Consider the following 14,367-nt stretch of genomic DNA (forward strand, 5'->3'; position numbering starts at 1 on the left):
AAAAATGTATGGGACATCTTTATTTATAATATTTCTGCACCAACCAGGCTACTCAAGATACGCATGCGCCATGCAGTCTGCTATGAAGTAAAGTTTATCTGGACAACTCTTCTTCGAATCTCCGGACATTTGACTTCGAACGACCAGACACAAATTCAAATTTATTGATGTGAAAAAAAAGCGTGGGAAATAATCGGTTAATGTTTGTGTTAAATCACTTAAAAAGAGCTCATAGTTGAATTGCTAATTATTTAATGCTACAATGACGATAAACTCTTCCTGGTTGAATTTGGAAGGGCTTTATAGTGAAATAAGGGTACGTCTGGGTTTCTGGATTCTTTTGATATATACTAATGTCCAAAAGTCAGTATACACTGTGCATTTTGTCCTGCTTCAAACAAAGTCGTTTTTCCATTGTATGCGGTATTTGAGTACAATGTCCATTTGTTTTGCCTTTTATTTGCTTAGAAATATTGAGTTTGGACGCACGAGACATGTTCAGTGTAGTTTTATCACATGTTTTTGATTTAAACAAAACTTAGTCATAATTTTAGTGTGTATACTTTCTTTTGGACATTAGTATACATACTGAAACTTATATATGAAATAACAATTACTGGTTTATTAACGGTTTGTTTTTATTAAACCAGTAACTGTTATTCAAATACACAATATAGGTTTCAGTGTGTTACTCTCTAATAATTAAATATCACTCAAAAATTTTATTGACATAAAGATCAATAGTTATTGTAGTACACTATCTATATACTTTACAACGATAAAGTCATTCTAAGCGACACCAATTTCTCTATAAAAGTATTTATAAAAGGCGACGTTGTTTTCCACCATAATTTAACATTTAAAAAGGGAAGCGTGATGCGAAGTTTTGTGTCGTGCGTTGCATTTTTCAAAATTCAGCCACGAGGCCGATCACAACTGAAGCAATATATAATACATTTGTAACTGTCTGATTGTTAGGGGTTGGTTGCTACACTAGGGTTGGTCTTCTGCAGAAAGGGTAGTGTGTGGGTGTGTGTGTGTGTGTGTGTGGGGGGGGGGGGGGCTAATGGTTTAACGCGTGCGCCTTTAAGCCACAAGATCTGTAATTGAGTCAAGTGGAATGGTTTCAATTCCCCGGTTGTACATGACAAGGAGTAGGGTAGCCTGTCGAACCTCGTCGGTTTGTGTCGAGTGGAATTTAAACCCCATCTCTGTCTCCTCCCTCCCTCTCTCTCCGACTGTCTCTCTCACTCTCCCTCATTCTTTCTCGTGCGCCGAATACAATAGTAGATAATTAAACCTATTATATTTATATATATATATATATATATATATATATATATATATATATATATATATATATATATAAAAATAACTTACGTCGCGTTTAAAACATATTGAATAAAGTGAGCGTACTATAGTGTCGTACATGTGGGAGCCACGGTGGCTAGGTGGGTAAGGCGCTGGCTCGCTAGCCCTGGAGGTCGGGTGTTCGATCCCTGCATTGGCCGAGAAAGTTCATCCCGATTTTCCGACGTGGTTTCCCCTTGTCAGTGATGCAGGGCGGAGGACTTGACAAGGACAGCTGTCTAGTCCTTCGGATGAGACGAAAAACCGAGGTAGCACACTGTATGGCGTATGCCCGTCTTCATTAGCCCAGTATAGGAGCAGAACAGTAGGACGATAAACCCCATTTCATTTCATTTCGTCGTGCATTTGCAGATCAATCTAATTTGATAAATGACCGGTCGAGCATCTGATTGAACCAAGGACAAACACCTACAGTGATTGACTTAATACACGTTATCAGCTGATCACTTAGATAACCGATAGTACAACCTAACAATCAATTGTTGGTACAGCACGCGCACATAGTTCTTCGTGGCGATCAGAATGTAGTATTCCCGCCACGCGCCAAGTACACGCACGATATGTAGCATTAGTACAAGGGCTGAGAGAAGTTATTGGAAATGTTTAACAGAAACACCACTTTCTTCACTTGACTGTAAATTGTTTCATTTATTTCTACCGAGATTAAACTTCAATCTACCGAAAAAAACAACAAACAATATTAATGGAATATTTTTCTTGAAGGGTTGATTATGATTAAAAATGTATAAATCATCCCGTGATGTAATCTGGAGTTCGGTAACATCAAAGTAATCCAAAGCTTTCTGTTTTGATCCGAATGGATAATCCTTAAGAATGCAGTTTTAACACATTAATCGGCAGATTTTCAAAACAGTTTCATCAGTCTAAACCCGACAATCGGGATATTCCCATATTTACATATCAAGGTAAGTGTCATATATACTTCTTTAAAGGAGCTAAATCGCTCATATTTGGGACCTAGAAATGGACACAAATGGGTCGCAACGCATATAATAATGTAATATGAATGTATATAAACTGATTTACATTCAATCGTTTCCGTTTTTAGTCTAGCGTCTGATTATTCCAGTCTCCACCTAGTATTTATTGCGCATGCTCTCCAGATAAGAATATGGCGTCGCCGTTTGACATGACATGTGGAATATTTCTAGACTTGTCCTGAAACGCATTATGGTACACGATTCGTGCACCAATGGTAAAATGTTCAGAAGCCCATCTTTTCCTTTCCCGATAAGACCACAACGTCTATGTTGATTTAAATTGTCAAATAACTCGTGGTTTCAATGTCGAAGACTTTGGATGCGATTGAGTTAGAGACTTAGCTACTTTAAGTTGTCAGGTTTTGCGGGTATACGAACCCTTAAAGATGGGCATTATGTAAGATTTAGATAAAGAGCTGGCCGTCCTTGCTATAGTTTAAACATGAATATATTGAATCTTTATATTCAAATTACCTTATTTCTAACACAGAGTACAATTTTATGGATACACATTTATTGAGTTTAAACTAAGCGATGTTTCGACGAGGACACCTTACTTCTAATGGAAAATGAATATATTGAAATTTTTTATTCAAATATTTTATTCTGACCGAAATAATGAAACAGTCTAAATTGTCTCGATTGTCAATTACCATAATAAACGAAATCTCGATTTCCATTCCTTCAATTCGTAGTCTCCGTGAGAAATGAACTACACCGGAAAATCCTGATAAACTTTCTCGAACACGGGACCTCCAGGTTAGCGAGCCAACCGGGGCTCCAGTCTCCGTAGGTGGATCCATATTAACATTTAATAAAGATATCGCGGGCGTTGTCTAATCCACCCCCTATCTTAGTCATCCATGTCATGTTAATACACGTCCAAATAATATATAGTATTTGAAACAAGCAAAACAGAAATACAATAGCAATATTTAGCTCTTGCGTAATGTCTCTTTGAGGAGAATGCGGTTGCACTGCGTTCTCGGAAAATGTGTCCTAATATTGCACACGGGACCATAGTAATTAACTGTATGTTAGCCTCAGAATAACCCACGAATTGTGTTGAATCCATTAGTTTTCTTCCTTAAGTTGGCAGAAAATATTACTGTATTTGAAATTAGTTCATTAACTCATTGCCTGCAACCAATTGACTTCAGAGTAAAACCTGGAATTCTTGATTGAGGATAAATTAATAACAGCTGAAAACTGTTACTGCAAAGTTTTTATACAAACTTCCCGAATTTTATAGCTCTAAAGTATGCATTGTTTTAAACTTTCTTGTGTTAAATTGCAGAATCTTATTTAAAATATTAACCCCATTTTGAAGTTTTTATAACCATTTCGTGAATTTGAGCACTCTAACGTATACAGTTCATTTATTAAATTTATGAATGTTACTAAAAATATCGTAAATTCGAGCACTATGACACATACATGTTTGCATTTCATTTATTAAATTTCTGAATGTTGCTTAAAATTGTAACCGAATTTTGAAGTGTTAGTTCCTAGCGCAATATGGTATTTATAAAATTTAAATTTTTCATTAAACATGAGAGTTATGTACTTAGATTTCATAAAATTGTAATAAGCTTATAAAGTCTGGTACCAATTTGAAATGAAAAATCTTTTGAAAAGGTGTTATACGTAACAGAAAATATTATCACACAGTCAGGTTAGCATACGAAACACACACTGTCTGTCCAAAATTACCTTCGTTTGAAAACAGACAGGAAGCTAGTTGACCGACATTTTAATTCCTACCTCGACCATTTCAGTCGAAAACACAAAGTTTACCTGGAGAACTTTGAGAAGTATTCATTCCGTTTTCATTTTCATATTTAATGAAATTGAAAATTATTATTTAGTCTTGAAAACAGACAGGAAGCTAGTTGACCGACATTTTAATTCCCACCTTGGCAATTTCAGTCGAAAACACGAAGTTTACCTAGAGAACTCTGAGAAGTATTCATCCCCCTTTCATCTTCATATTTAATGAAATTGAAAATTATTTTTTAGTCTTGTAAAAGAGTTAAAAGGATTAGAATCGCATAACAAAATAGTGCACTATTTTTTCAATATGGCGGCCATTCAGTTCAAAGATCTATTCTCAAAGTAGATAGTTCTCTATATGCAGAATGTCAAGTTGGAAGATGTTTCCTCATCTGGATTTTTTCTTTAAAAGATCTGTTAACGAAGATAATAACTTTTGCTATACTTTGTCTGTTGCAATCTAATTAACGAGTGATCTGTATTTCGATTTTAATGTTGGTTGGCATTCAGTACCTGAAGATAAACTACTTCGTTTGGCTTTGAAGTCTAAATTTAGTCATTTGATTGAGTAAATATCATTATTTTCTAACCAAAATGTCTATACATTAGCTAGATGAAAGGGCAAATCTCGCCAATTGAACACAGTCCTGGTGTTATTACAGCTCCCTCCCCTTCCCTCCTCAATAGAATCATTAATTAAAAAGTTAAAATTGTCAGGTTGTTTATCTACTGATAGTGGCAGGATATAATCGTCTTATCATTCTAAAACACCTGATACCATTTACTTGGAAAGGTCACAGGTGCGGATCCAGGATTTTTTGCAGGAGGGAGTTTGCCAGGTTCCTGTTGAGGGGAATTTGACAGTTGACAATGCATGATGCCATCATCGTCTCCAAATTACGTAGGCATACATGCACACTTAACTTATTACAGAGAGAAATCTAACACACAGTTTGACGTCAATTTTTGTTATGAATTAGGATCACATTGTGATTCAATTTCATTGATGCAAATCATTAATTGTGATATCACATATGTCTATATCATTATCTCCCGCTTTGAATGCCCACCCCATCCCACCATCTTACATTTTTTTTATGTAGCTGAGCGGGGCGGGGCGGGGCGGGGCGGGGCGGGGCGGGGATGGATCCCCTCTTCTGGATCCGCCCTGGGTCAGATAGCTAATGCGTTTTGTTATACTTTTGCAGCATTTATTTGGATCATCGATAGTCATTTTCTTGTTGATTTGATCTAACCCCGAGTTCTCTAGTTTTGCTAAAGATCCTTGCGCGCAACCGATTTGTGAAAATAAAGAAGTAACATGTTTAGTCTTTAAACGAACTGCTTTTTCTTGAATGGGTTTCACAAAACTTATAGAATAGTTTTATATCAATAATTCGCTTGTGGTATTTACTATTAGCAGTTAACCAGAGAGAGAGAGAGAGAGAGAGAGAGAGAGAGGGGGGCTAACATATGGTTCAATTTTATTTCAATAATTCGCTTGCGCGTAGGGGTCTTTAGCAGTGGGAGGAAACCGGAGGACCCGGAGATTGGAAAGGCAACCCTACTCCTTGTCATGTACAGACCTTATAATACAACGCGCACGCGCAAACTATTCGGCCATCCACACCCTACCCCCTCAATCGAATTAAGCGAAAAGTACCTTGGACTACGCATCTTACTGAACAGTAATTGATGGTGGACTATTTTTGTTTAGAAAATTTCATTTCTGAAATGGAGGATAAACAAAAGTCCAGAAGCAAGGTGAATTCCAGATTGCCGACACAAATCTTTACATCCTTGATGCAAAAAAAACATTGGTTCACATTGGCGTTTGGGTGTTACAGTCGTTATAGAAGAGATAGAGAATCTCCTACTCGTCTTTTTTTAAATCAAAAAAGACGAGTAGGAGATTTTATTTATCACTCAATCCTTTCTTCCATGCACAAATAAATAAATATAATTCTTAGCTATAGATTTCACTTTTACTGAACCTGATTACATTACGGCGCAGTGATACATAATTTTTGACAGCAATTCAACCATTGCAAAGTCCTTTATATTGACCCAGTATTTCCATGAGAGTCAATTAAATAAAAATAGTTCTTTTTTTTTAAAAAAAAGTTACTTTTAATAAAAAAAATGAACTTTTCCTTGAAAATAAAAAAAGTAGTTCCTTTTTGATTGCCCAATTAAATTCATATAAAGCGATAGATTATGACATTTATCACACTGTAGAATGTATTATTGGATGATGAAACTATTTATACGACTGCTTAATTGTACAGTGTATGTAACTGTAAAATGTTTACAATGGTTTAAGTTTATTACGCGGTTTTAAGTATTTCGAGATTTTGTATTTGAAAAGTATGTGATATGGACAGTATAAATCGTTTACGTGCTTATGAATAAGGTGTACGGCTTGTTTGTGTGAGAGAAAAAGAAAATGAAATGTTAGGGGTTTATTTAAAGTATAATAGGAAGAAAGCCACCTAAGCTGTTTAAAACTATCGTGCTTGGTTTAACGATTTCGCTCGTGATTAATCAAATAATTTGTACGATAACCACTCGCTCGACACAGTAAACTGGAAGTGTGCCAAGGAGTAGCTTCGAGCATATAATTTTAACGAGACTATCGTGTAGACGAAATGAAGTGAAAAAATGGGGTTGAACGTTCTACCTTTGTGTATCAGCCGGGCTAATGAAGCCTTTGGAAAATTTTGAGCTTATGCTAACGGATATACGCCATACAGTGTGCTATGAAGAACATTTTGCCCGGACAGCAGCGCTATGTCCTATTTTTATTTTGAATTCAGACTGTCAAGGGTTATTTTACGTGCACGCTAATGTGTACATTGGACCTTAGGTTTTCGTACCATCCGATCGACTACGCACTTCCCTTGCCAGCCCCGCTGTCCAGCATCACTGAGATGTAAGAACTGATACAGATATCGATCATACAGTAATCAATATACAAGAAAATACTTAATCAGGCCTATCATAATAGGGTCATGGCATTGTTTAAAGAATCGGGGAGTGTGTGTGTCTGACGTGTGTAACGTGTGTGTCTTTGGGCGGTACAGGGAATGTTATCCTGGAGGAGGTTTGGGATTTGAACAGCTTGCGCTTTGTGCTACAATTGTGACGTTTACCTAAATATGCTACTTTCCATCTCTAAAGTAGTACCAAAAGCGCACGATCTGCGCTTGACTTTAGCGGTATTGCACCAAGGTAACTTTATACTGGTTCAGCAGTGGGGCATTAACGCAGGGTGTTAACGTATCCAGTTACTAAGTGCGCATGTATTTAATTATATTTGGAATATTCTATAACGACTTAAGTTGGTCTTAAAGCATTACACATCTCAACAAAAATAGCACAGATAATTCAAAATGTAAAAGTTTTATGCCAAGTGCCAAAATTTACCTGAATGTAAAGATGGCGCTGCCACAGAGTAACATCAGGCTCCAAGTTCACAAAGCATTCTCTGACTTAAGTTACAAATTTACTCAACTGTCAATCACTGTTTATGAGAAATATCTTTGATCCAGAAACACAAAACTTTGTACGCAGTTTCTTATTGATCTATTTGATACATTAAAACAAAAGAAATTTTATAAAGCTCTATATTTAAGTTAAAATAAGGCGAACAATTTTTGGTAAATTCTTAATGTAAGTCTGAGAATGCTTTGTGAACTCGGGGCCAGCACTTCATCTCCTCCTGGACGTTTGCCACATTTGTCTTAAAGGAGCGTTGCACTGGTGTAACCCTGCCTTTAGTATACCCAGCCTCGTGCACAAAATCACGTGGATAATTTAGATCATTTCTGGAATCAAAACAGATCAGCCATTTTTTTACGACCAGTTATTGAACCTTTAAGATTTGTTTTCTCGGAATCGGTTGCACATTGATCAAGTAGGCGACAGGGATTAGATGAAGTTTTGAGACAAGCTTTAAACCTTTTTGTATAACCGTCCATATCAACATTACTTGGGCAATCCACATATTCAAAGGTCAAGATATTCAAGACATGTTAGTTTTGACAAATCAGAACAGGAACAACCATAGCCATAATCCATCAACCGGACATGGTCCCATCAACATGGTTTTCACATCTGTCACAAAAGAAGTTCTACACATTTAATAGAATCCCCCACTGTCTTTGCTCGTGATGTATAATTTCCTCAATGTTTTTGTGATTCGCCATTTCAGCATTGTGAAACACATTAATGTCCACTTCATCTATTGCCACGAGTTCCACAAAATGATTTAAAGCTCCATCAGTGTGTAACGAATAAAGTCTTATTGCATAAGTGTATAAGTGTCTAACCGTTCGGGTGGGACGGAAAACCGGTCCCATGTACACATTGGTGTGCATGTAAAAGAACCTTTGACAGTTGGAATTCGAAAAAAAGAATAGGCCGTATATAGCGCTGCTGACCGGGAAAAAGTTCCTTCATAGTAATGTAAAGCGTAAGCCCAACTTCATTAGCCCAGTCGGTGCAGAACATAAGGACGTTAAACCCCATCATAAACGACAGCCCATTGTAAGCCTCATAAATATCAGGAGTATGTAACGACTGAAGTCTTCTTTCTCTGTAAAACTGATGATTAAAACTCTAGACACTCTTTCCATTAATCTTATCGAACTATAACCATTACTCTACTCCCCTAACATAGAAGAAATATAGAAACAATTCTTATGGAAATGTGGATATATCTTTTAATGAAAATTTATCATGTCAACATTTCAATCAATGTCTTTCTAAATTAAATTATCATATAGTATAAGAAGTTGGGTGATGAGATTTTATCTCTATTGACATTCGTATTCATTTCTATACGCCCGTATTTTATTTTATTTTATGTAAAACATTCAATTCTATAACATATGGGTTTTTTAAAAAAAATAAAATAGGCATTATGTAAGATTTAGATAAAATGCTTTCCGTTCTTGCTATAATGGTTCAGAAATAGAGACTGAAAAGCGAAAATATAAATGTTTTAAATTTTGACAAGAAAAAGTTTAAATTGTACGACGATTGCCCATTGTCCGTTCAAAAAAAAATGCCTACCCCCGGAAATTCGTTTAGCTGAGACCATTATACTATGTTTTAAGAATGGGAAGACAAATCTAGCTAAACCAATCAATGGCCTCAAGTCATTAATGGTAATCCTAATCACAGTCTTCTCCTCGATTTTGACATTGATATCACTACTTTTAAAAGTATCAGGAGCTTTAGGTAAAGTCTAAAATAATGACTTTAAGGACAGTAGTACTAAACATAAAGATAAGTTACTAGGCAACCAAACATAAGCCCACAGCAGCTAAATCGTCCGCATTTACATACAGATCAGATTATAATTTTCGTCCTTTGAGGGTTCACAGAGTGACAAAAACTTAACTCTACTGAAATTCATATATATAAATTTCATGCGGGTCGGGTGATAGCTTTTGTCGTTAGAGCATTCACAAGCTTCAACAAAGTGAAATAACAAACGTTATTAACAGGAATTGCTCAAATTCAATAGTATTCTTCGTTTCACTTATTTAAATAATGCGTAAAAATTTCATATAGATCAGATGTTAACTTTTGTCGTTAGAACGTTCACAGGTTTCAACATATCGGATGATAGCTTTTGCCATTAGAGCGTTCACAGGGGTCGATAAAGTGAAACAAGGACCATTACTCTAGACGTATTTAACAGAAATTGCTGAAATTCAAGGCTTCTTTGTTTCACCAATTTCAAGGGTACATATAAATTCCATACAGCCAGGATGTTAATTTTTGTCGTTAGAGCGTTTACAAGGTAGAATAAAGTAAAACAAGGGCCATGACTCCTAAATAATTAACGGAAATTATTGAAATTAAATAGGATTCTTAATCTCACTAATGTAAACCACATATATCAAAACAATCAGATGATAAATGTAGTCTATAGTATAACATAATGACTTATGTCATAGAGGCGTCCTGCCATATTAAAATACGTATTAGTGATTGTAACATAAACCTGTCGCTATCAATACCCGGCTGGAGATCTTGGTAGTATTCCTTATGTCATTGCGTAACTATAACTTGTTGTTGGCATGTCTTATCTAACTTTCTTTGTCTGATAAACTATATTGAATGTTAAACCTTCATATGATGCTTGATACATTAGACAGGTGTCTAATGAGCTCCTTTGTCTCGAATACGTTTATAAACTCAGAACAGAAACGAATCTTCAGGCGGGTCCAGGAGGCCATGCTAGGCGGGTGCCTAGATCAAGGTACCTAATGGATACGAGAGAGGTCCAGGCAGGGCTAGGAGTTAGGTCCGGCCAGGACTGAGCTAAGGCCATGGGCGCCTTGGCACGAGACGGTACGAGACGACAGCTTCTGGAGTTAGCACACTCATGCTAAGCCAAGCTAATTAAGTCATGACTCCTTCCATATAGTTAGTTCTACGGTCGTTTACATCACGATGTTTGTACCTAATATTGTAAGAAGCAGAATAAAACTATTATTAGATGTATATACCAGTGTTGTCATCAAAGAACCTGATTAAAGTACAAATACTGTCACATATTAATTGGCGCCGTAGACCAGAGCAACGTGCAAAGTCGTATACCACTAGAAGATCACAGGCCACAGATATTAGTCTACACGGGTAAGTCTTTTTCTAATCATACCATGGCCGGTTAATAATGACATTGTGCTATAATGTATTATAATTTAACTGGGAAATCAGCAGTTTATCATCACGCTTTATTAAATATCATGGTGTAGTTACTAGATTTAATATATTGCCGTTCAAGCTAGTAGTGGAACAGTCCTTAACTATTTGTAGGAAAATGACTAAAACAAAATTGTATATATATTATTTGTTTTAAAATGCGTCATGTTGTTTTTAAAAGATTATGAATTATCATTGGTTGTTTTGAACACATATTTTGGCTTTTAAATTTAGTAGTAGCTAAGTATTATCAGGCTAATAACTGCGAAGTGAAATGTTTTATGATTGTTTAATTATCTGGAATAGAGTTAAGCGTATCCTAATTGAGAGATATAGCTCTTTAATCACACGGTATTAACGGTTTTATCTCTTATAATTTTTGTTGTTGTTATTTTGTCTATATATATTTATGCCCCGAGGTTTACGGGAGACCCGATATTTACGGTAGAGAGTTTTATTTGTAATACCCCAAAGTTTTATTGGGAAATGCCCCGATATGTAACGGGAGAAGTTTATGTTAAGTGGTTTAACCCCAGGAGGGTTGTGCTCGGATTTAAGAGCGAACGTATCGTCTTATTTTGTGTTGTGTTTAAAAATTATAGAGATAAACCGTTAGTTCTTTCAAAAATATCTTATTTAAGATTGGTTAAATGTGTTCAGATCATTCATTATTCTTGAGATAAAACAATATGACTCCCTAATTTCAATTGTATCCATGTAAATAATACTGTAAATATCGTTAGATCGATATCTAAAGTCAAATCTGTTCCACTTGCTAATTTGATTAACTATTAATTAAGTTCACTCCATGATATATATGATAAGCAGATGATAAAACTTCGACACGGGTGGCAGTTAATACTCTTCATATGCACATGTCATAACACGCCGTTTTGCCAGACGGTATGGAAAATGAAAAGACTACCGGTCAATAAGAAGAGCTGAACTAAACGGAGCAGGGAATATTCTGACCCCTCAACATTACTGGAACGAGGAAGGGCATCATATGTACCCCACCCCTACAGTTGGCTACGACAGTGCAGTAGCGGTCTAAGAAGATAATTACAGTAGTTTGTGTTCGCGATTCCACCAAATAATCGGTCTAAGAAGATAATTACAGTAGTTTGTGTTCGCGATTCCACCATTTATGTGAATAATAAGAGTAGTCTGTGTTTGTGATTCCAGGATCTCGTTTGTTTTTTTTTTTTCATTGACTCGCGTGTGTGACCGATTGTGTGTATATAACTTTCAAGTTCGTGTGTTTTTCATTGACCTTTTCATTTTTGGATATTATGACATTTTACATGTATATATAACTTTTAAATTCGTGTGTGTTTCATTTACCTTTTCTTTTTGTTTATAGACATTTTTGTATACGACATTTTACGAGTGTTGTTTGTTTTTATATATTTTTTCATTATTATTATTGTTGTTTATATCTTTATAAGAGTAGTAATTATCGACTCCATAGGTATCTAATTTTGTAATAGTCTTTAAAAGTTATTTCATATAATTCATAACTTTATTCAAACAAAGAGAGGTATATAACATAATGACTTATGTCATAGAGGCGTCCTGCCATATTAAAATACGTATTAGTGATTGTAACATAAACCTGTCGCTATCAATACCCGGCTGGAGATCTTGGTAGTATTCCTTATGTCATTGCGTAACTATAACTTGTTGTTGGCATGTCTTATCTAACTTTCTTTGTCTGATAAACTATATTGAATGTTAAACCTTCATATGATGCTTGATACATTAGACAGGTGTCTAATGAGCTCCTTTGTCTCGAATACGTTTATAAACTCAGAACAGAAACGAATCTTCAGGCGGGTCCAGGAGGCCATGCTAGGCGGGTGCCTAGATCAAGGTACCTAATGGATACGAGAGAGGTCCAGGCAGGGCTAGGAGTTAGGTCCGGCCAGGACTGAGCTAAGGCCATGGGCGCCTTGGCACGAGACGGTACGAGACGACAGCTTCTGGAGTTAGCACACTCATGCTAAGCCAAGCTAATTAAGTCATGACTCCTTCCATATAGTTAGTTCTACGGTCGTTTACATCACGATGTTTGTACCTAATATTGTAAGAAGCAGAATAAAACTATTATTAGATGTATATACCAGTGTTGTCATCAAAGAACCTGATTAAAGTACAAATACTGTCACAATAGAGTGTTCACAATAAATTGTGGACGACGGACGGACAGGCGGGTGGGGGGGTGCAGGGGCGCCGGAACAGCGCGAGGGACAGGGTACCAAAAGATAAGGGGGGGGGGGTGTAATTGTGTAATTGACAAGTCTAATAACTATAAACAGAAACTACTATTACTAAATCCCCGGTATGATACGTGACAAAGAGTAGGGTCGCCTGTCCAACCTCGTGGGTTTTCTCCGGGTCCTCCGGTTTCCTCCCACTGCTAAAGACCCCTACGAGCAAGCGAATTATTGAAATAAAATTGAACCATGTGTTAGTCCCGAAAAGACCTAGTTTGTGTCGAGTGGTCGTTAAACCCCATTTCTCTCTCTCTCTCTGTCATTGAGTCAAGTGTCGTGCTTTATACGTGGGTTTTCCCTGGGTTCTCCAGTTTCTCCCCATTGCTAATCACCGTTACGCACAAGCTAATTATTGAAATAAAATTGTAACCTATGTTAGTCCCGAAATGACCTAGTTTGTGTTGACTACATGTTAAATCCCATTTCTCCCCAACTTCACGAAGTTTACAAGCCAAGTTTACGCACGCATAAGTTCAAAAGACCAATAATCGCTCGATTAATGCATACTTAAGTCTTGCTGGTGGTGAAACCCACCCCAAGCCAGGAACTAATTGTTACACAACTGCGAATGATTATTCAAATCATCAACAAGGAAATACCGATGTGTTTACTCAAAATGACCCATTTGACATCTTGGGAAGACAACAGTTTTTGACAAGAGCGTGACGCAGTATTTAAGTCAGTACTCGAATTAAATACTAAATACCACTTTTACTATTCGTATGGTGATTAATATTAACATGTTATAGACTGCCCAGACTCAATTACTGTCGTCCTAAAGACTTAATAAATCTGATAAGAGAACCAAATATGACAGTTATATGATGAGGTATTAGAAATATGAGAAAGTTCATGTCATATTAAATCTTGAAGACCCGAGCTTGTATCAGAGTCGGGTCATCGTCTAGTTCCATTGATAATTGCAGAGAGGGAGAAATGAGGTTTAACATTCACTCGACATAAAGTATAGGTGATTTCGGGACCAATATATGGTTCAATTTTATTTAAATAATTCGCTTGTCATTAGACCAGTAGGAGCAGAACAGTAGGTCATTAGACCCCATTTTGTTTCATTTGTATTAGGAGGAAACCGAGGGACACGGAGAAAACCCACGAGGATGGGATCGAAACAATGCCACTTGACTAAATGACAGACATTATGACACGCGTTCAAATATCCCACCCCCACACATACATGTTTTAAAAGTATGTACTTAGATTATGAA

At 36.4% G+C, this 14,367-nt stretch overlaps 1 protein-coding gene across 1 annotated transcript in view; it reads left to right on the forward strand.

The window, feature by feature from the left end:
- Positions 1 to 2,145: 2,145 nt before the first annotated feature.
- The window catches only part of LOC126814726 (metabotropic glutamate receptor 8), a 43,034-nt gene continuing 30,812 nt past the window's right edge, over positions 2,146 to 14,367 (forward strand). The window contains exon 1 of the mRNA XM_050540079.2: positions 2,146 to 2,297. The gene's annotated coding sequence lies outside the window, so the exon portion shown is untranslated. The remainder of the gene's footprint in view (positions 2,298 to 14,367) is intronic.

This window comes from Patella vulgata, chromosome 3, assembly GCF_932274485.2.
Source record: "Patella vulgata chromosome 3, xgPatVulg1.2, whole genome shotgun sequence".
Taxonomy (NCBI): domain Eukaryota; kingdom Metazoa; phylum Mollusca; class Gastropoda; family Patellidae; genus Patella; species Patella vulgata.